This window comes from Lepisosteus oculatus, unplaced genomic scaffold (genome assembly GCF_040954835.1).
Source record: "Lepisosteus oculatus isolate fLepOcu1 unplaced genomic scaffold, fLepOcu1.hap2 HAP2_SCAFFOLD_45, whole genome shotgun sequence".
NCBI classification, from domain to species: domain Eukaryota; kingdom Metazoa; phylum Chordata; class Actinopteri; order Semionotiformes; family Lepisosteidae; genus Lepisosteus; species Lepisosteus oculatus.
This window is the reverse complement of record NW_027167988.1, coordinates 908,917-928,337: the sequence shown is the minus strand read 5'-3', so window position 1 is coordinate 928,337 and position 19,421 is coordinate 908,917. Positions and strand designations below refer to the sequence as shown.

Here is a 19,421-nt window from a genome sequence, read left to right as displayed (position 1 = left end):
TTACCATTGGGTTTCAGCACCGGCCACAGTGGGGAGTTATAAGTGGAGTTACACTCCCTTATGATCTGACGCTCTAGTAGAGCATCCAACGTCTGCTTTATGGACTCGTATGCCGTGAGGGGAATGCGATACTGCCTGACATAGGTTGGGCGGGCGCCAGGGGCCGTTGGAATGCGCACTGTGTTCAAATCCGTCACCCCGCAGTCATAGGCGTCCCGTGCAAACACTTCCCGGAAATCCTGGAAATTCTGACGCAGCTGCTGACGCTGGCTTTCCGTTTCCAGGGCATCTGCCTTGCCAACCTGTTCCTGTACCTGCTCTAGGAACCCCGCTTTTGACGGCATGGCGGTATCCCGGGTCGTACTCTCGGCTGAGTGGTCCATCGGAACACCTGCGTGTACTGTGTACACAACCATCTCATCCTTATCGCTAAGGTCCACCCTGCACACCTCCTGGTTGCAGAATCCCTCTATTGGCATAATTGCAATCATCCGCCGGGGGTAGGTGTAGTACACCTGCTCGGTTCCCCCCTCCCTGGCCAAGGGACCAGGGAGCTGCCCCAGTACTGGGATGGCCAGTTCGAAATCATAGAAACCATTGTCAATTACCAGTCCCATGTCAGTGCGAGCAGGGATTTTGACATCTTGTTTTGCTATGTTCTGCACCAACAGGCAGGTGGCTCGGCCATTCCGTTCCAGTCTGGGGGTACAACAGACTGCTAGGTTCAGTCTGATAAACTGAGCTGATGGTTGGAAGAAAACCATCTCAGCGTCCATTCTCTGTCCCTTCTTTAGGACAAGGCGTACTGGAAACCCTGCTGTTGACGCAGGAACGATCAGGTCCGATTCGTTTACTACCTGGCAGGCCTGAGGAATCGTCTGACCTGACCGAATGTTCTCGGGGTCACCGCTTAGAGAGTGGGCATCTGGGTCCACCCGTGTCCACAGCACACTGTTTACTGTGTCCAGCTGGGCGCCCAGTCGAACCAATAGGTACTTCCAATAGGAAGTAGTGAGCAAACTTCCTTTTTCCGATGGAGATGGAAGCTACACAGCTTCCTTTGCTCCAAATGGACCTATGAGTTGGGGGTGCCCACCACAGAACCTGTGACTGCATCACCAGGGTCACTTGACAGCTTGGCGACAGGTCCTCGAACAGACCTTCACTGATTATGGACTTCTCAGAGCTGAGGCTAAGAATTACATCATCAACCTGCACTTCTGCCACCTGGACCCCCTCCCACCACCATGGGGTGGTATTCCTGGACCCCCTGAGGTACCAGGGTGCACAGAAAGGACTCCCATTCATTACCGGACAGGGAGATCCACTCTTCTTCAGGGATGAAAAGGGGGTGTGCTTTACCTGGCGGGTCAAGCAGCTGCTTGGAGCACTGCTCCTGTAGTTGGGAGACCGTGGGAGTGCTGGCCTGGGCAGGACTTCCCTGTAGTTTTGGAAAGCAAGAAGAGACATTTATTCTCGTCCAGAGGAACCAGGAGGAACCTCCAACTCAGCTATAGTGTTCAGTGGGCACTGTGTGATCACAGCATAACCACTGAATCCCCCTTTTTGCTGTGCAACAGGCTTAGGGTTTTTGACCTGAGCCCACAATTTTCCACGCTGGCAGTCCACCAGAGGCTCCAGCCTGTCAAGCAGGTCTTGGCCAATGAGTAGTGGCTCTGTTTTAAACCTAGAGATGTAAACAGGATGCACCACGTTCATTGGCCCGAACCTAAGTGCCACCCACACTCCTGGCATGATCCTGGGTATAGCTGGAAATATCTATCTTACACGGTTCTACCTTAAGTCTGATGCCTTTTCCTTTCGCTACTCGTTTGAGCTCGCTGAGTAGATCGGCTGACATCAAACTAATTTCAGCCCCAGTGTCAATCAGTGCTTCTCTATCTAAGACGTTTTCAAGAGAAACCTTGATATAAATACGCCTTGCTTTGCCTTTCTGGCTGAGATTCCCTAAGAATTGTTGGAAGCCTGCCTTTTCTTTGACTTCAGGGGCGGGGTCAGCGCCCAACTCAGAGTCACAGCCTTCTTCCAGGCAGGAACCCTCCCACCCAATCACTGAGGGAGGGGCTTGGGACGGATCCCCGCCTCCTCCAGTGAGAAGGGGCGTGGTCCCCCTAAGCTCATTCACACTTCCGGCATTCGGTGCGGAAGGTTTACCCTGTCCTGATCTCTCAGGCAGGGCTTGTTCAAGCCTGGCCAGGCGGGCTGCAGTCGACTCCCTTCGTCCAGTCTTATGATAGACTCTGCCTGAGCCCTTGCCTTCCCCGTAGCGCTCACGGCGGCTCTGACGCTTAGTGCGGTCCTGCCTGCCTATTTTGCGCCGGGGCTTAGCGAGCTCAGGAACCTCAGCTGCCTCGAGCTGAGGCGAGTCGTCAACCCTGCTGGCTTTAGTGGCGAACACGGCCGTTTTAGCAGGTTTTCGCTCTGAGGAAGCAGAGACTTCAGCTCCCCAGGCTTTTTGAGCCAACCTTCTAATGTCAGCCATTTTCATCGCTTTTGCATCAGTGTGCATCACAATCATTTTCCTGACTGAGGGATGCAGATTAGCAATGAATAAACCTTTGAAATTCACGTTCTCTTCGCAACCCTCTTCATTCCGCCCTGCAAAATAAGTGCGCCTAAGCCTCTGATAATAGTCGCGAGGGGCTTCAGCTTTTTCGTGCTTAATATGGTGCACAGCGGCCACGGCAGCTATGGGATCGATAAAAGCCGAAAATTCTCCGATCATTGCCTGACACAGCTCCTCAAAGCTATTACAGACCTCCGGTCCTTGTCTAGACATCCACGCAGGGCAGTCGTTGCTCCGAGGGGATCTACCAGCAGTCCGGCTGGCTGGTAGAAAGTCTCTATGCACAGAGTGGGACCGCGAGTCCTCACAAGTCACTCTTGTGCCTGGGAAGAAGCTGGTTCGTTCCCGGTCCAGCACTGCTTCTGAATAAGCTATTCAGGTTGTCTATGAGGGTCCAGCTGTAGGGTCCAACTGTCCAACACAAACACAATCTGTAGCGTTTAGCGTGACATAGTCTTGCAGGCATCGTGCTGTCTCACTGCAATACTATACCGCTGGAGGAAACAGTCCATCTGGCCATGAAACTCATTTGAACGTCTAGCTACAGCAACTAACAATATCATGATTTATTCAGGATTTGTGGAATCAGCACGTCCCGGAGACAGCTTCCGAAATCGTGAGCATTCTCTGGTGGTGTCCTGCAGGGCTTTTTGTGGGTGTGTGTTGGTGGTATAGTGGTGAGCATAGCTGCCTTCCAAGCAGTTGACCTGGGTTCGATTCCCGGCCAACGCAGTGGCGATTGGTTTTAAATGCTGTCATGAGCCTTGGATTGTGAATAGCAAAGCGAAGCCTTTTGAAAGAGCCAAAGCACTGCAAAACGGAATTGAAGGAGAATCTTAAAGGGGATTCTGAGCGGTGTCTGCATACACGCAGTCCGATACGGGTGCTGAAAGCTTGAGCTACTCTCAATGTCATGCTGCCTTTCCCCGGAGTAAATCTGTTACATTGAAAGAATGCTTCTGGCAGGTTCAAAAAGGGACCCTTGTTAATTGGAGAAATCAATGATTTCGAATGAATTCTGTATGCGTTAAAAGACAGCTATACACAGAAAACATGCAGGACACTGCTCATGATCTCTCAGTGCGTTTTTCCAAGCCATCTGACAAAGCCCGCCCACTGAAAACTGCAGCAGATCGTGTAAAGACGTTCAACTTTGTAACTACTGCACGCACAGGAAGCAGAATAAATTCCTCTTTTCAAACTGTCAAAGGTTTGCTTTGCGAACGCTGCAGGACATCGCACAATCTCTTTTGAACGGGGACAAACCATTTCTTATGGGGCGCAGTAAGTACAGACGTTTAAAAAGCTCCACTCATGCCGACGATGCAGCATGAAGAAGCGCAACCTAACTTTTGACAGACAAAAGCCGGGCGCCGCTACGAGCAATATGAAATCAAACTGACAGCACACGGCGTTTCGCGCTAACTCAAAAGTGATCTCGACAGACGCTGTTCTCTGCATAACGCTGAAAGAGCTAAAGAGCGTTTCTGTTGAGACGTAACAAGCTCGTTTCTTTCTACCATGATGTCACCATGACCAAATCTGTCTTTAAACACCTTGCTCAGTCTCTGACGAGACTATCAAAAATTGCTTTCGCCGATTGTATTGCAAACCGGCGGAAGCGGGGTATTGGGAAAAGTTTTCAACTAGCAATAATCGCGCCTCGGCTAAACCTCACAGGCTACGATACTGCCACTGCGCAAAGCTGACGGTTGCCAGGCAACCGCGGGGATCCTATGGAAATCGTTATCGATCGTCTCATGGCATGTCGTTGCGGTAACGCTTCATATTTGTCGTCTTCTTCTAGTTTGAGGTTTTGAAGAATTTCATGACAGACAAGGGCTCCGTCGGAAACAAAGGGCGTTGTGAGAAAACCGTTGCTTATTTTCAGCAGCAGAAATACAAGCCTTTAAATACAAGATGACAGAACAATGACGAAGGGCGTGCCGGGAGGAACTCATGCACTACAGAGGAAAGGGGGCGGGCACGTACAGTTCACATTCAAGCCACAAGTACTCTTCTCGGATGTTACACAAACAAATCCTAACGTCTTGAAAGCATTGCAGCATGTTTGTGTCCCACTTCCCGTGGTTGCAGGACGACTGACACGAACGGACAAACACAATCTGTGGCGTTTAGCGTGACAGTCTTGCAGGCATCTTGCTGTCTCACTGCAATACTATACCGCTGGAGGAAACAGCCCGGGTTCGATGAGCCTTGGAATGTGACTAGGAAAGTGAAGCCTTTTGAAAGAGGTAAAACACTGCTCAAAGGAACTGAGGGAGAATCTTACAGGGGATTCTGAGCGGTGTCTAAATAAATAAATTCTTCAGCGTCCGCGGATGGCATTTTGCAGCTGGAAACAGATGTCGACGCTTTTTGAACAGAGCACCAAAAAAGCGTCTTTTTTGAAGGTACAGGTATTGAGCATTGGTGGTTCAGTGGAAGAATTCTTGCCTGCCAAGTAAGAGGCTCGGGTTCGATTCCTGACCAATGCAGTGGCTTTTGCATGCTCACCACTATACCACCAACACACGCCCACAGGATCCCAGCAGGACACCACCAGAGAATGCTCACGATTTCGGAAAGTGTCTCCGGGACGTGCTGATTCCACACATCCTGAATAAATCATGATATTGCTGTAGCTAGACGTTCAAATGAGTTTCATGGCCAGATGGACTGTTTCCTCCAGCGGTATAGTATTGCAGTGAGACAGCACGATGCCTGCAAGACTATGTCACGCTAAACGCCACAGATTGTGTTTGTCCAAATTTGAACTTTCACAAAAGCATGCTAGCAGACAAATGCGCCTCAGAGGACTTAAGGCTGGCTTCAAGTTGGAATGATAAAGTCTCCCCGTCCGGTTAGGAAAAGGGAACTTTGTTAGACAGAAAGAAGGAAGTAACAATAACGGAGAATTGTGTGCAAGGATTTTAGAAGCTGCGCAGCCCTGCAGTTTCAATAGCCCTTTTATTCGTGTTAGATGCTGGAATTGCCTTTTTTTGACGCTCTTACGAATGCGATGTCAACGAAAACAGAACAAAGCACAAAAAACCCTCAAGTCCTGCAGTTGGATAGTTGGATAGAATGCCGTTACGCGTCCAAGCCGTATTTTCAAGACGTGATTCCCTGAGTCCAAAAAATTTGTAAGTTCTTTGGATGACCTGTGGACCAATCTTTCACGATGAAGAATTCCTTAAGAAGAATAGATCTCGGCCCACCATCCCAATGCCTCCATCTCAAAACAGCAACCTCCCACTGCCCTTAGTCTGCAAGGCAGTCCTTTCAAGTGCGATGATGACGCCGGGACCTTCGTTGCCTATTGTACGAGATGAACTTTTGTGCTCATCAATTCAACGGTCTTTCCATCAACTCATCTTGTCTTTTGACGCTTCGTGTTTTGTGCTCCTTTGACTATCGGCATATCGGGTGACTGCAAACACTGAAGTTCTTGCTTACGGAGTGTGGAACAGTGTTTTCAAGTGATCGCTTTTCTGTCATGTTGACGCCGAGTGAATCTTTCTTTGGCAACATGGGCAGGCTGACAGCAAAAGTAATGGCAAATTTCTTGACTTATTTCTGAATATGAATGTTCTTTAGAAAAGGGATGCGGCATTGCTTCTCCCCCGTGTAAAGGTCACGCATTCCAGACGTGGTTATGAGCGAACAGTTGCCGCAAGTGTTTGAAAAGAGCAAGCAGCCATGCCCCGTGTGAGGATCAAACTCAGGACCTTCAGATAAAGAGACTGACGCGCTACCAACTACGCCAACGAGGCCAGCTGCAGTGCACAGCCGGAAAGTTTGCCTCATATGGATTTCAGTCGCCCGTTCCCTAATCTTCAGACGCCCTCTGCTGGATGTTGCATTTGCCTTTTGATCTCACCGATACTTTTTTGGTCTGTTTCTGTTGCGAGTCCGTTTTTCAGATCTCACCTAGCACAAGTCTCTCTGGCTGAAGTGGCCTCTCTGCTTCAGCATCGTGCCCTCACTCAGCCATTAAAAACGTCACTCGGACTTCTGACATGCTGACATGAAATGTCAAGAGAGAGTGGCGGAGACGCTTAAGGCAGAGAGAAGATGAAGAGGGGGCGTGGCTGCGAAATGATTGACAGCTGCATGACGCTCTCCATGCAAGGTGTGACCACAGGCTAAAGGACACCTTTCAGCACATCAAGCTCTAAGCACACACCTGGAGGACGTGGGAAACGATCCCGCTACCTCTCGCATGCAAATCGAGCGCTGTACCATGCAAGCTAAAGGTCTGACTGGACGAGCGAATGACGCCTCTCCCCCGTCCTCAAGCTCGCTGACAGGATAAAATAGAAAGTGCTGCCGTGGCTCATTGGTTTAGGGGTATGATTCTCGCTTAGGGTGTGGGAGGTCCCGGGTTCAACTCCTGGCTGAGCCCTTGTGTGCTCTTTTTGTCCTCGTCCACAAGACTGAGAACTGATATCCACATCACCTTGCAGCATCTGCTTATAGCAAACGATGGAATGTGACTAATGACTGAACGAGCCTGGTGAATACTCATCACGTGGCACAATGAGAGCGTGCAGTCAGCTGTCCAAGGCAGCAACCTCATTGCTCGTTCAAAAGAACACGTACTGAAAACTCATCACCACTATGTCGTAAATGAGCACCGCAATCGCTTGTTGTCATGCGTCCTTACTTGGGAAATGCAGAAGCAAAAACTGCCCTCTCTCAGCCACCGAAACGTGTGCGGCTCGCCTTGCACTCTCTGCGCCTCGCATATTTATGGAGCTGTCTGCTCTTCTTTCTGTTGAAGTACGCAAGTTACGGGGCGTACTGCAGACTATGATGTGCTCAATGACAGCTTTCAAGATTTGAAAACTATGAGCTTGATGGCTCAAGTCGAACGAATGTGGTTGTTACGCAATTGATGATCAAACGCACATATTCTAACGATTCGTGAGAGTATGTTCTAAAGGTCCCTGGCTCGATCCCGGGTTTCGGCATTTTGTTTCATCGCTCCCTTTGTTCCTCTCTCCAGCGCCCCCTACCTAAAATGACGCGTCCCTTTCTCAGCCCGAAACGCAAGCGATACACCAGCAACAAACCGTACAGGTTTCCGTAGTGTAGTGGTTATCATGTTTGCCTAACATGCGAAAGGTCCCAGGTTCGAGACTGGATGCAAACAGCCTCTTCTTGCACGCTCCTGCACTTCACAGAGGTCTTGAACCACCAGTCATTTGTTCCCAATGTACTTCCGGTGCGTTCATGCACTCTTGTACCAAACGCACGTTTTTTCTGTACCTGGAGCCGATCATTTGCAATTGGGCTGTCCCGACAGAACAAGACGAGCTGTCGGCTCAAAAGCAGCGCAACACCTGCGAGAACAACAGAAAGATTAGTACCCAGCGGGGGCCTCTTAGTGAGCCCAAAATCTAATCAAGAATCGACTCCAGCAACAGGGCTGGGCGCATTGTTCCATACTCCGACCACTCTTGGTGTAAACAGGTCCCTCCTGGTCTCTGCATGAAATGCACTTTCCTGCGTTTGCTTTGGTGTAACTGGCTTCCCCTGCATGGGCGAATGTGAAGAAGATCCTTAGTAAGTCATTGAAGAAACCCGAGAAGAGGTCGGAGTGGCCTCTGTCGTTCATCAACGATCCAGTCAGGCAGTACTCCTCTGTAAAGCGCCGTTCGTTCACATCGATTGGCTTTTTTTTGCCTTCATTCATGCAAGTAGTAAAAGCAGACGCCCCTATTCTGCCGTGACCCAGATTTGAACCAGGGTTGTTGCGGCCACAACGCAAAGTACTGACCACTATACGATCACGGCGAGTTACCGATACACACGTGGCAGGGCGGAAAAGGCTGTGCTCTCTTCGTGTGACATAAACGGAAAAGTCCTGACGTTGCATTTCAACTGAGTCCCAGTATACATCGACCCTTCGACACTTTGAGTGACAACTCTCTTGCGTTTTCTCATATTTATGTAGTTTGCTTGCATGATGCCGGGAACAGGAGGGTTGTTCGCTGCCATATGGTCTAGTGGTTAGGATTCCTGGTTTTCACCCAGGCGGCCCTGGTTCGACTCCCGGTATGGGAACGTGTCAGTTTTGCCTCCTGCTTTCCAAAAGATCAGCACCGTGTACGAAGGAGCCGCATTAAAACTACTCGAACGTGCAAAACGTGCGAGAAGAGGGGGCGCTTGTTTCCAGCCGAAACTTCTCGCGTGTGAGACCAGCTGACCATCGCTGCAGGAGGTGGGAGGGTTACTCTGGTAGACAGGGCTGACCTTCGGCAATAGGATCTATACTCTCCAAGATGATATTTGCACTTTCTGGAGAGGCGATTTTCTCCACGTCAGCAGCCCGATTTCGTCGATTGCGTGGAGAGGGCTGTAGAATGTGACGCCGCCTTTCCTGCTCCGTCCATGACAGGCGTGCTGGTCTCTGGAGAGAGAGCACAGTCCATCAGCGCACTCCAATAAAGGCACTGGAAGCAGCTGAATCGCATTGGCGAAGCTCAGCACTGGGCCGCTGGGCATGTCTTACCACCGTTTCCGTAGTGTAGTGGTTATCACGTTCGCCTCACACGCGAAAGGTCCCCGGTTTGAAACCGGGCGAAAACAGACTTCTTTTGTCGCCACGCACAAAAGGGGATTGGGGATTCGCCTAGCGCTGTGATCGAACAGACCCACTCACCTCTTAGTGTGGCGAGATCTGCACAGTGCATGTCGCAGCGCATCCTTCTTTCACTTCAATGCGCGTCCTGATGTACCCCGGTCTCCCGCGTGACAGGTGGGGACAGGTGACAGGTCCTATACTAACGAGGAAGACATCGCTCTCTCCGACCCCCCGGCATCGTGTCCCGACCCACCGTGCTGGAAGCCGACGCGTGCTGTGATTCCTTTACGGAGCAGAAATGACAACCGAGGAGCCGAGAGATCATTTCAGCATTTCGCGTCTGAACGGAAAACACAAACGACCAACTCAGAATGACTTGCCTTTGACGCTTTTCAAAGCGTTCTTTGTGCACGACGACTGCGCCGCCTAGCAGATACAAATGGGTTGTACAACTTTGAACTAGTAAATGGAAGAGGGCTAAGCCCCCTCTCTTTTAGCCCAGGTTCGATCTGTCTCCCAGAATCACCAGGGCGCACACACACACACCCGTGCCGTTGAAGTGCTCTGCTTCATTTCTAAGGGCAACTCAACATTCACTCCTACCCCGAGTGCAGAAAAGACAGCGTCCGCAGCAACAACAGCTCAGGTCTCTGCACAGGAGCTAAGCTGCCCCCATCTCCTCTGCTCTGCGGCTCCTGCAGAGCGGAGTCCTGCCTGGAGCCGTGTTTGCAGGCGGCGGCTCCCCACGCTCTGTCTGTGCGTCGTGAAATTAATTAATAACGTTAATAAATTTATAAAGTTAATAAAGTTATAAATTAGAAATTAATAACGATATAATTATATTCATGTACCGCAACACAAGAATAGTACACGCTGTACATTGTCTGTCGATAATGTTTCTGTAGTGCTTTAGTGGGTTAGGTTCCTGACTTCCATGTCACACGGTCTATGATTGAATCCCATGGAACTATGACTTTATTTTTTAACAAACATTTCTTTGAAAAAATGAAACGTTTCCCTTGGTCAGAGATTAAATAAAACCTCACTTTTTTAGGTTTTACTGTGCAGAGTGAGGTTTTACCTCACTTTTTTTGAGCAGAAGGTTTACTGTGACCTGAGAAGGGCCGGCATCCAATCACGGTGGTAAATACACACAAGCTCTCACTCATCTGAGCTACACGGCTACCAAGATGATCTCGGGTGCGCCGAGCTGGTACGGAACATATTGAACTGATCGATGGCGAATTGTCTCTCAGACAGGCTTTTCACCTCTAAGCTCCCTGACTGACAGTGATCAGCTAGGTAGTGAAACAGTCAGCTGCTTCTAAGCCTTAAACAGCTGCATCTCGGCGCTTCCACGGAGAGATGATTTTAAAGCCGAACATCACCCATTGGGAACACCTTACTATCACTAGTTTAAGAGACTCTTAAGGTCTTGCAGAGGTGCCTGTCTAATAGCATGCGCTTTGCAAGCTATAGGTGTTTAGGCTGAGGCAGAATGCCTGTTAACAAAATGTTTTTCTAAAGGGGCCTCGCACTCTTTTCCAAGCAATGGTCACCATCCCCACAATGTAGTCATGTCCTAGGACGTCACCTGTTAGTCTCCATTTGTCTGCCACCAACATTTTAGGTTACGGGGTCACAACCGCACCCCGGAGAGCATAGGAGCCGTTGGCGTTCTGGCTGCGCAGATTGGGCTGAAGGTGGGGCGCTTGAATCTCGCTGTTGGAGGCCGTCTGAAACTGACCCAAGCCTTTCCCTTGAATTAAATGTAAATAAGAAATGAACCCCAGATGCACATGGAATCAATCACGTGTTTCCTTTGAGCCGTTTCAAAGACTGCTCCAGAGTTTACCTTGCACAGATGCGCAAAGATTAATGATGGGGGTGCACGCTTCCAGGCGCCTTACAACTGTAGGGACTGATTAGAGACAATTCGTAGCGTGTACTCATTTCTCTCTATTCCCCGTGTTGCAGTGGTAGGATGACATAAATTCCTGCTTCGACACGTAACGGCAATATAATCAAGTGCAGGAGCTGAGGGCTTTAGTTTTGTTTCGTTTTCCATGGCGTTCGTAAGCGCGCAAATCAAAGGCAATTCCTGCGTCTAACACGAATGTAAATGCTTTTGAAAGTGCAGTGTGGTGCAGCTTGTAAAAACCATTTGTGGTTTGTTGATGTTTTTTCTGTCTGCCAAAGTTGCATTTTGACATCCGGACTGGGGGACTTTATCATTTGAACGTGAAGCCAGCCTTAAACCCTCTGAGGCGTGTCTGTCTGCCGGCACGAATCTTGTGAAAGGTATTTTTTTTTTAACGGAGAGCGACTTTAAAAAGGTTTCCGCAGCCACCTCGCACTCCGTGTTAGATTATAGGAGGAATGCGGCGGCAGCGAGCTCGCTTTTGTCGTGGCCGAGTGGTTAAGTGCGTTGGGGCTTCCCCGCGCAGGTTCGGAATTTACCGACTCCGGCGTCTGCCGCACGTCGCCTTGTGCCTGCGCGGCAAAGGCAAAGTGCCGTTTCTCCTTTCCCGGTACTATAAAAACGCTAAATCGCTTGGACCCGCTGCCATTGAAAGCAATTCTTCAGATAACCACACATTTTGCGTTCGCACCTCTGGTGGCTTATGCCTTTGAAAACCTAATGAATAAAGCTGAAAGAACCGACACGATATGTAGGTGCTCGTAAACCACGCAGTAAAGAACTGTTAACAGCAAGGGTTTCAGTGGGTTAACTGAGGAGAAGGCGTGATCGCTAATTGTTGACTTTTTATTTGGTGTTAGAAACACTCTTACTGTGCATGACGTGCAACAAATGTAGCCACAGAAATTGCATCACGCTTTCATGTATGCTATTGCAGACACCAACGTTGCCTAGATAGAAAACCGAAATAGCCGTGGGTTTGCTTGCTGGTCTGAAGGATCTCTCTTCGAATCTCTATCATTTGTCAATGGAAGTAAAAGGCGCTGAAATCTCATACGTTCAGAATCAAACCCGCAGCTGTTGTTCGACTTTATTTCTTGACTAATTACAACTGAGTGTCGCATGAGCAGTTACGTAAACTTGTCTGATATATTTGAACACAAATGCCGTTCTTCAATTAAAACTAACAGTACATTGTCAGGGACATTCAGTTCTATACAAACAAGAGACAGACAAGAGAACATTTAGTATATAATAGACAGAAAGAGGTTCGAATCCTGCCGACTACGTTGTCCACCTCCTGTCGTTGTGTTTCGGCGCAAGCAAAGAAGCGCCCCTGTTCGGTGTTCCTGGTGGTTTTAAAATGCCAAATTGCTTGTACCCGCTCCCTTGCAAATAAGTTCTTCAGCGTCCGCGAATGGCATTTTACAGCTGGAAGCAGATGTCGACGCTTTTTGCACAGAGCACCAAAAAAGCGTCTTTTTTGAAGGCCCGTAAGTAGCACAGACTGCTTAGGGAGTAGCCCGATGCGTTTAAAAACAACCCGAGCCAGGCAGGAGTCGAACCTACAATCTCCTGATCCGTAGTCAGACGCGTTATCCATTGCGCCACTGGCCCTGGTGTGACATTGCAGGACTGTAACCCAGTGAGATCAGCACTGCAACTAGTAAAATATTACCCCCGGTTCATTCTTTTCTAAAAGTGAGAAACACCTGTTTTCTTCATTTTGTCTGTTTTAAAACCATATCTCTTTAAACCAAACCAAGAGTTTGTCTTTTGCACTGATATTCTGATTCATTTCGATTTCAAAGAAAAAAAAACATTATCTTCCAAAGCATCATAAAATTGTCCCTTCTTCCAGACTCTACTTCTCTCTTGTAGTAGTACAGCAGACCTTTCCAGGTGAGCAGATCACAGAGTCCGAAATGAGCTTCCTCCATCAAGCAAAGTACCTGAACATGACTCTGTCTTCATAAAAGCGCCCCTGTAATAAAGACATTAAATCCGAAACCAAGAGGGCAGTTGCCTACTGAAGTTCAAGAAGTCATCAATTTTAACCTAGCAACACATTAAAGGCTGCATCTATACAAGTACGATTCTAGAAATGCTCACCAGATTACATTTTAAGAAGGAACTGCGCTTCAGGTTCCGCCGAGATCTTAACTCGGATGGCAGGATTCAGAGTCCGGAGTGCGGACTGATGGCGCACGGAGGGTCCACATACTGTGGATCCCTCAGTGATCTTCCGCGTGTTCAAACAGCCAGCGTGTGACTCCCCTGTCCCCGTGACCTCATTGCTCTGCTCTCGCCTCTGTGCAGCCGAGCCGGACTCATGGTAAAGTGGAAAAAAATATGCCCTCAACGTGAGATTTACTCTGGAGCGAGGATAGACGTTACCTTTTTATCGTTGAACAGGATGTATGTGATGTGGCGACTAGGTTCAATTTTGTATCCTCTTTAAAAGATTAAGGACTGGGGTGAGCGTGATTTACCACCCTTTCAGCTAAGAACCCGACGTGCGGACCGTTTAAGCTGCATAGACTCGGTCGTTTAACTCTTCTCCATTAGCAGGGTTAAGGTTAAAGAAAAAAACATTGCTGACTTCTTTTTTTTTTTGCTAGCCGCAAGCGCTGATTAGGAAGGTTTGTATTTCATGTTTTGCAAGTTGCATCCATTTTAAGAAAAACAAGTCGTTCAAGACAGGAAATGAATGCTTGCATTTAATTAAGTCTAGCCGAAGGCAGTTGTCCATAATGACCAGTTCTGTTCGAGAAGACAGAACAAAAAAGGCACCGCTGGGATTCTGAACTAGGGTTTCCTGTTTACTAGACAGGCGCCTTAAGCAACTAAGCCACGGCGTCCCAGGAAAGCTGTCCTTTTGCAGCCACTTGGACACACCACTCAGACACATCTGCATTCGGTGTGTGCTCCGCCTGCTCGCTGAGCAAGTTGCCACCTTTACATACAATAGCAACATCAACACCAAGAGAAAGGGTGACAAATGGCTTTTATCTGGAACTTTTCATGTCCAAGGAGCTCAATGTGCTTTCTGTGTACAACAGGGCCACTGAACTCCACACTGGCCACTGAACCACAGCAGTGGCTTGCTGGCTTGACATCTCCCAAGGAAAATGTTGAAATCGCATGTGGAACAGGAAAATGACCCTCGAGTATGAGGGAAAAAAAAGAAAAAGATCATTTGGAGTGCGCCAACCCATGTCCGGACAGCCCAGTGTCGTTGACGAGGTGGCCGAGTGGTTAAGGCGATGGACTGCTAATCCATTGTGCTCTGCACGCATGGGTTCGAATCCCATCCTCGTCGTTCTCCATGTCTGACACGTGTGCCCGTTCAGCGTTGGCACTCCTGTCGTTTGCTCAGGTTCTAGAGCCGTACATTTTCTAGCGGTGGCTGAACATGGTATAGTAGGCTAACGTCAGTCTCGAGCAGTAACAGTAACGGTATTTACGTGCCGCTGCTGCCAAGTGGCTCTGGGTTGAGACTGTGGTTTCACTTACTCGCAACGCAAACGGAGAAAGCGGTTTTTGACAGTCTCTTGAGAGACTGCACTAGGTGTTTAGGGATAGACTTTGTCAGTTCCCCCTGGGATGGTGGCCTCTCAAATAGTTTGTGATTCCTCTAGACGTTTCTACAGTAGAAGCCTGCTTCGTGGCTTAAATCCAAGCTAAGGAAACGAGTTAGAGGTCTGATGCAGAACTGCGAATTCAATGAAGGGGAACAATACAGTACATTGCACTGTATGTGTGAGGAAAGCTGCCCCCTTCAGTCCCTTGTTGACCGAACAGAGGACTGTAAAGGATACCGCCAAGAAACTTAAGGTTGCTGGTTGGAATCCAGCTCCAAAGAAGCCCCTTTGGGTGTTATGTCATCAAAAAGTAAGAACAGCGAATCTCCCTTTGATCAAAAGCGCAACAGAGCTGTTTTCCGTGGAGCAGGTTTCAGAGCCGTAGACCTGTTTTATTTGTAGGGCAGGGCGCATTCCCAAACGCGAATCTCCTGTTTTAGAAATGCTTTGGGCGGCGTGAAGTGAAAATAAGAAGTGGGCTCCAGATGCACATGGAAGCAATCAAGTGTTTCATCCGAGCTGTTTCAAAGACTGCCCAAGAGCTTTCCTTTCACAGAGGCGCAACGATTAATGATGGGGGTGCACCCTTCAATGCGCCTTACGACTCTAGGGAGTGATTGAGACGATTCGTAGCGTGTGCTCATTTCTTTCTATTCCCCGTGTTGCAGTGGTAGGATGACGTAAATTACTGCTTTGACACGTATCGGCATTATAATCAAGTGCAGGAGCTGAGCCACGGCGCCCCAGGAGTGTTGTCCTTTTGCAGCCACTTGGACACACCTTTAGAAAAACATTTTGTTAACAGGCATTCTGCCTCAGCCTAAACACCTATAGCTTGCAAAGTGCATGCTATTAGACAGGCACCTCTGCAAGACCTTAAGAGTCTCTTAAACTAGTGATAGTAAGGTGTTCCCAATGGGCGATGTTCGGCTTTCAAATCATCTCTCCGTGGAAGCGCCGAGATGCAGCTGTTTAAGGCTTAGAAGCAGCTGACTGTTTCACTACCTAGCTGATCACTGTCAGTCAGGGAGCTTAGAGGTGAAAAGCCTGTCTGAGAGACAATTCGCCGTCGATCAGTTCAATATGTTCCGTACCAGCTCGGCGCACCCGAGATCATCTTGGTAGCCGTGTAGCTCATATGAGTGAGAGCGTGTGTGTGTACCACCGTGATTGGATGCCGGCCCTTCTCAGGTAACAGTAAACCTTCTGCTAAAAAAAAGTGAGGTAAAACCTCACTCTGCACAGTAAAACCTCAAAAAAAGTGAGGTTTTATTTAATCTCTGACCAAGGGAAATTGTTTCATTTTTTCAAAGAAATGTTTGTTAAAAAATAAAGTCATAGTTCCATGGGATTCAATCATAGACCATGTGACATAGAAGTCAGGAACCTAACCCACAGCGCCACCAGCACAGTCACATGCTGAGTGCTGAAAAAGCACTACAGAAACATTATCGACAGACAATGTACAGTGTGTACTATTCTTGTGTTGCGGTACATGAATATAATTATATCGTTATTAATTTCTAATTTATAACTTTATTAACTTTATAAATTAACTTTATAAATTTATTAATTAATTTCACGACGCACAGACAGGGCGCGGGGAGCCGCCGCCTGCAAACACAGCTCCAGGCAGGACTCCACTCCGCAGGAGCCGCAGAGCAGAGGAGATGGGGGCAGCTTAGCTCCTGTGCAGAGACCTGAGCTGCTGTTGCTGCAGACACTGTCTTTTCTGCACGGGGTAGGAGTGAATGTTGAGTTGCCCTTAGAAATGAAGCAGAGCACTTCAACGGCACGGGTGTGTGTGTGTGCGCCCTGGTGATTCTGGGAGACAGATCGAACCTGGGCTAAAAGAGAGGGGGCTTAGCCCCTCTTCCATTTGCTAGTTCAAAGTTGTACAACCCATTTGTATCTGCTAGGCGGCGCAGTCGTCGTGCACAAAGAACGCTTTGAAAAGCGTCAAAGGCAAGTCATTCTGAGTTGGTCATTTGTGTTTTCCGTTCAGACGCGAAATGCTGAAATGATCTCTCGGCTCCTCGGTTGTCATTTCTGCTCCGTAAAGGAATCACAGCACACATCGTTTTCCAGCACGGTGGGTCGGGACACGATGCCGGGGGTCGGAGAGAGCGATGTCTTCCTCGTTAGTATAGGACCTGTCACCTGTCCCCACCTGTCACGCGGGAGACCGGGGTACATCAGGACGCGCATTGAAGTGAAAGCAGGATGCGCTGCGACATGCACTGTGCAGATCCCGCCACACTAAGAGGTGAGTGGGTCTGTTCGATCACAGCACTAGGCGAATCCCCAATCCCCTTTTGTGCGTGGCGACAAAAGAAGTCTGAAGTCTGTTTCCACCCGGGGACCTTTCGCGTGTGAGGCAAACGTGATAACCACTACACTACGGAAACGGTGGTAAGATGTGCCCAGCGGCCCAGCGCTGAGCTTCGCCAATGCGATTCAGCTGCTTCCAGTGCCTTTATTGGTGTGCGCTGATGGACCGTGCTCTCTCTCCAGAGTCCAGCACGCCTGTCATGGACGGTGCAGGAAAGGCGGCGCCACATTCTACAGCCCTCTCCACGCAATCGACGAAATCGGGCTACTGAAGTGGAGAAAATCGCCTCTCCAGAAAGTGCAAATATCATCTTGGAGAGTATAAATCCTATTGCCAAAGGTCAGCCCTGTCTACCAGAGTAACCCTCCCACCTCCTGCAGCGATGGTCAGCTCTGGCCGCCTGGGTGAAAACCAGGAATCCTAACCGCTAGACCATATAGGAGCGCACAACCCTGCTGTTCCGGGCATCATGCAAGCAAACTACAGAAATATTAGAAAACACGCAAGAGAGTTGTCACTCAGAGTGTCGAAGGGTCGATGTATACTGGGGCTCAGTTGAAATGCAACGTCAGGACTTTTCCGAATTATGTCACATGAAGAAAGCACAGCCTTTTCCGCCCTGCCACGTGTGTATCGGTAACTCGCCGTGATCGTATAGTGGTCAGTACTTTGCGTTGTGGCCGCAACAACCCCGGTTCGAATCGGGGTCACGGCAGAATAGGGGCGTCTGCTTTTACTACTTGCACGAATGAAGGCAAAAAAAAGCCAATCGATGTGAACGAACGGCGCTTTACAGAGGAGTACTGCCTGACTGGATCGTTGATGAACGACAGAGGCCACTCCGACCTCTTCTCGGGTTTCTTCAATGACTTACTAAGGATCTTCTTCACATTCGCCCATGCAGGGGAAGCCAGTTACACCAAAGCAAACGCAGGAAAGTGCAATTCAAGCAGAGACCAGGAGGGACTTGTTTACACCGAGAGTGGTCGGAGAATGGAACAATGCGCCCAGCCCTGTTGCTGGAGCCGATTCTTGATGAGATCTTGGGCTCACTAAGAAGCCCCCGCTGGATGCTAATCTTTCTGTTGTTCTTGCAGGTCCTGCGCTGCTTTTGAGCCGACAGAGCTCGTCCTGGTCTGTCGGCACAGCCCAATTGCAAATGATCGGCTCCGCGTACAGAAGGAACGTGCGTTTGGTACAAGAGTGCATGAAGGCACCGGAAATACATTGGGAACAAATGACCGGTCGCTCAATACCTCTGTGAAGTACAGGAGCGTGCAAATCGAGGCTGTTTCCGCCCGGTCTCGAACCGGGGACCTTTCGCGTGTTAGGCGAACGTGATAACCACTACACTACGGAAACCTGTAGTGTTTGCTGCTGGTGTATCGCTTGCGTTTCGGGCTGAGAAAGGGACGCGTCATTTTAGGCAGGGGGCGCTGGAGAGAGGAACAAAGGGAGCGATGAAACAAAATGCCGAAACCCGGGATTGAGCCAAGGATCTTTAGAACATACTCTCACAAATCGTTAGAATATGTGCGTTTGATCATCAATTGCGTAACAACCACATTCGTTCGACTTGAGCCATCAAGCTCATAGTTTTCAAATCTTGAAAGCTGTCATTGAGCACATCATAGTCTGCAGTACGCCACGTAACTTGCGTACTTCAACAGAAAGAAGAGCAGACAGCTCCATAAATATGCGAGGCGCAGAGAGTGCAAGGCGAGCCGCACACGTTTCGGTGGCTGAGAGAGGGCAGTTTTTGCTTCTGCATTTCCCAAGTAAGGACGCATGACAACAAGCGATTGCGGTGCTCATTTACGACATAGTGGTGATGAGTTTTCAGTACGTGTTCTTTTGAACGAGCAATGAGGTTGCTGCCTTGGACAGCTGACTGCACGCTCTCATTGTGCCACGTGATGAGTATTCACCAGGCTCGTTCAGTCATTAGTCACATTCCATCGTTTGCCATAAGCAGATGCTGCAAGGTGATGTGGATATCAGTTCCCAGTCTTGTGGACGAGGACAAGAAGAACACACAAGGGCTCATCCACGAGTTGAACCCAGGACCTCCCACACCCTAAGCGAGAATCATACCCCTAAACCAATGAGCCACGGCAGCACTTTCCATTTTATTCTGTCAGCCAGCTTGAGGACGGGGGAGAGGCGTCATTCGCTCGTCCAGTCAGACCTTCATCAATAAGTCAAGAAAGCCGCAATTACACGACTGCCTTGCAGACGAAGGGCAGTGAACTGCACCCGGTAAGAGGGGAACAAGCGGCACTAGGCGACACCGAGGCATGAGCCCCAGCGAGGGGGGTTAGCTTGCATGGTACGGCGCTCGCTTTGCATGCGAGAGGTAGCGGGATCGTTTCCCACGTCCTCCAGGTGTGTGCTTAGAGCTTGAT

At 49.2% G+C, this 19,421-nt stretch overlaps 7 non-coding genes across 7 annotated transcripts; 4 read left to right on the top strand and 3 right to left on the bottom strand.

The window, feature by feature from the left end:
• The first annotated feature begins 3,247 nt into the window (after nucleotides 1–3,247).
• trnag-ucc (transfer RNA glycine (anticodon UCC)) lies at nucleotides 3,248–3,319 on the top strand. Its single transcript has one exon. It is a non-coding gene; the product is annotated as a tRNA-Gly (tRNA).
• Nucleotides 3,320–4,152: 833 nt separating this feature from the next.
• LOC138229453 (U4 spliceosomal RNA) lies at nucleotides 4,153–4,294 on the bottom strand. Its single transcript, XR_011185864.1, has one exon. It is a non-coding gene; the product is annotated as a U4 spliceosomal RNA (small nuclear RNA).
• Nucleotides 4,295–8,587: 4,293 nt separating this feature from the next.
• trnae-uuc (transfer RNA glutamic acid (anticodon UUC)) lies at nucleotides 8,588–8,659 on the top strand. Its single transcript has one exon. It is a non-coding gene; the product is annotated as a tRNA-Glu (tRNA).
• Nucleotides 8,660–9,111: 452 nt separating this feature from the next.
• trnav-cac (transfer RNA valine (anticodon CAC)) lies at nucleotides 9,112–9,184 on the top strand. Its single transcript has one exon. It is a non-coding gene; the product is annotated as a tRNA-Val (tRNA).
• A 3,460-nt stretch (nucleotides 9,185–12,644) lies between these two features.
• trnar-acg (transfer RNA arginine (anticodon ACG)) lies at nucleotides 12,645–12,717 on the bottom strand. Its single transcript has one exon. It is a non-coding gene; the product is annotated as a tRNA-Arg (tRNA).
• A 1,623-nt stretch (nucleotides 12,718–14,340) lies between these two features.
• On the top strand, nucleotides 14,341–14,422 carry trnas-gcu (transfer RNA serine (anticodon GCU)). The gene has a single exon. It is a non-coding gene; the product is annotated as a tRNA-Ser (tRNA).
• A 3,883-nt stretch (nucleotides 14,423–18,305) lies between these two features.
• trnav-aac (transfer RNA valine (anticodon AAC)) lies at nucleotides 18,306–18,378 on the bottom strand. The gene has a single exon. It is a non-coding gene; the product is annotated as a tRNA-Val (tRNA).
• Nucleotides 18,379–19,421: the final 1,043 nt, after the last annotated feature.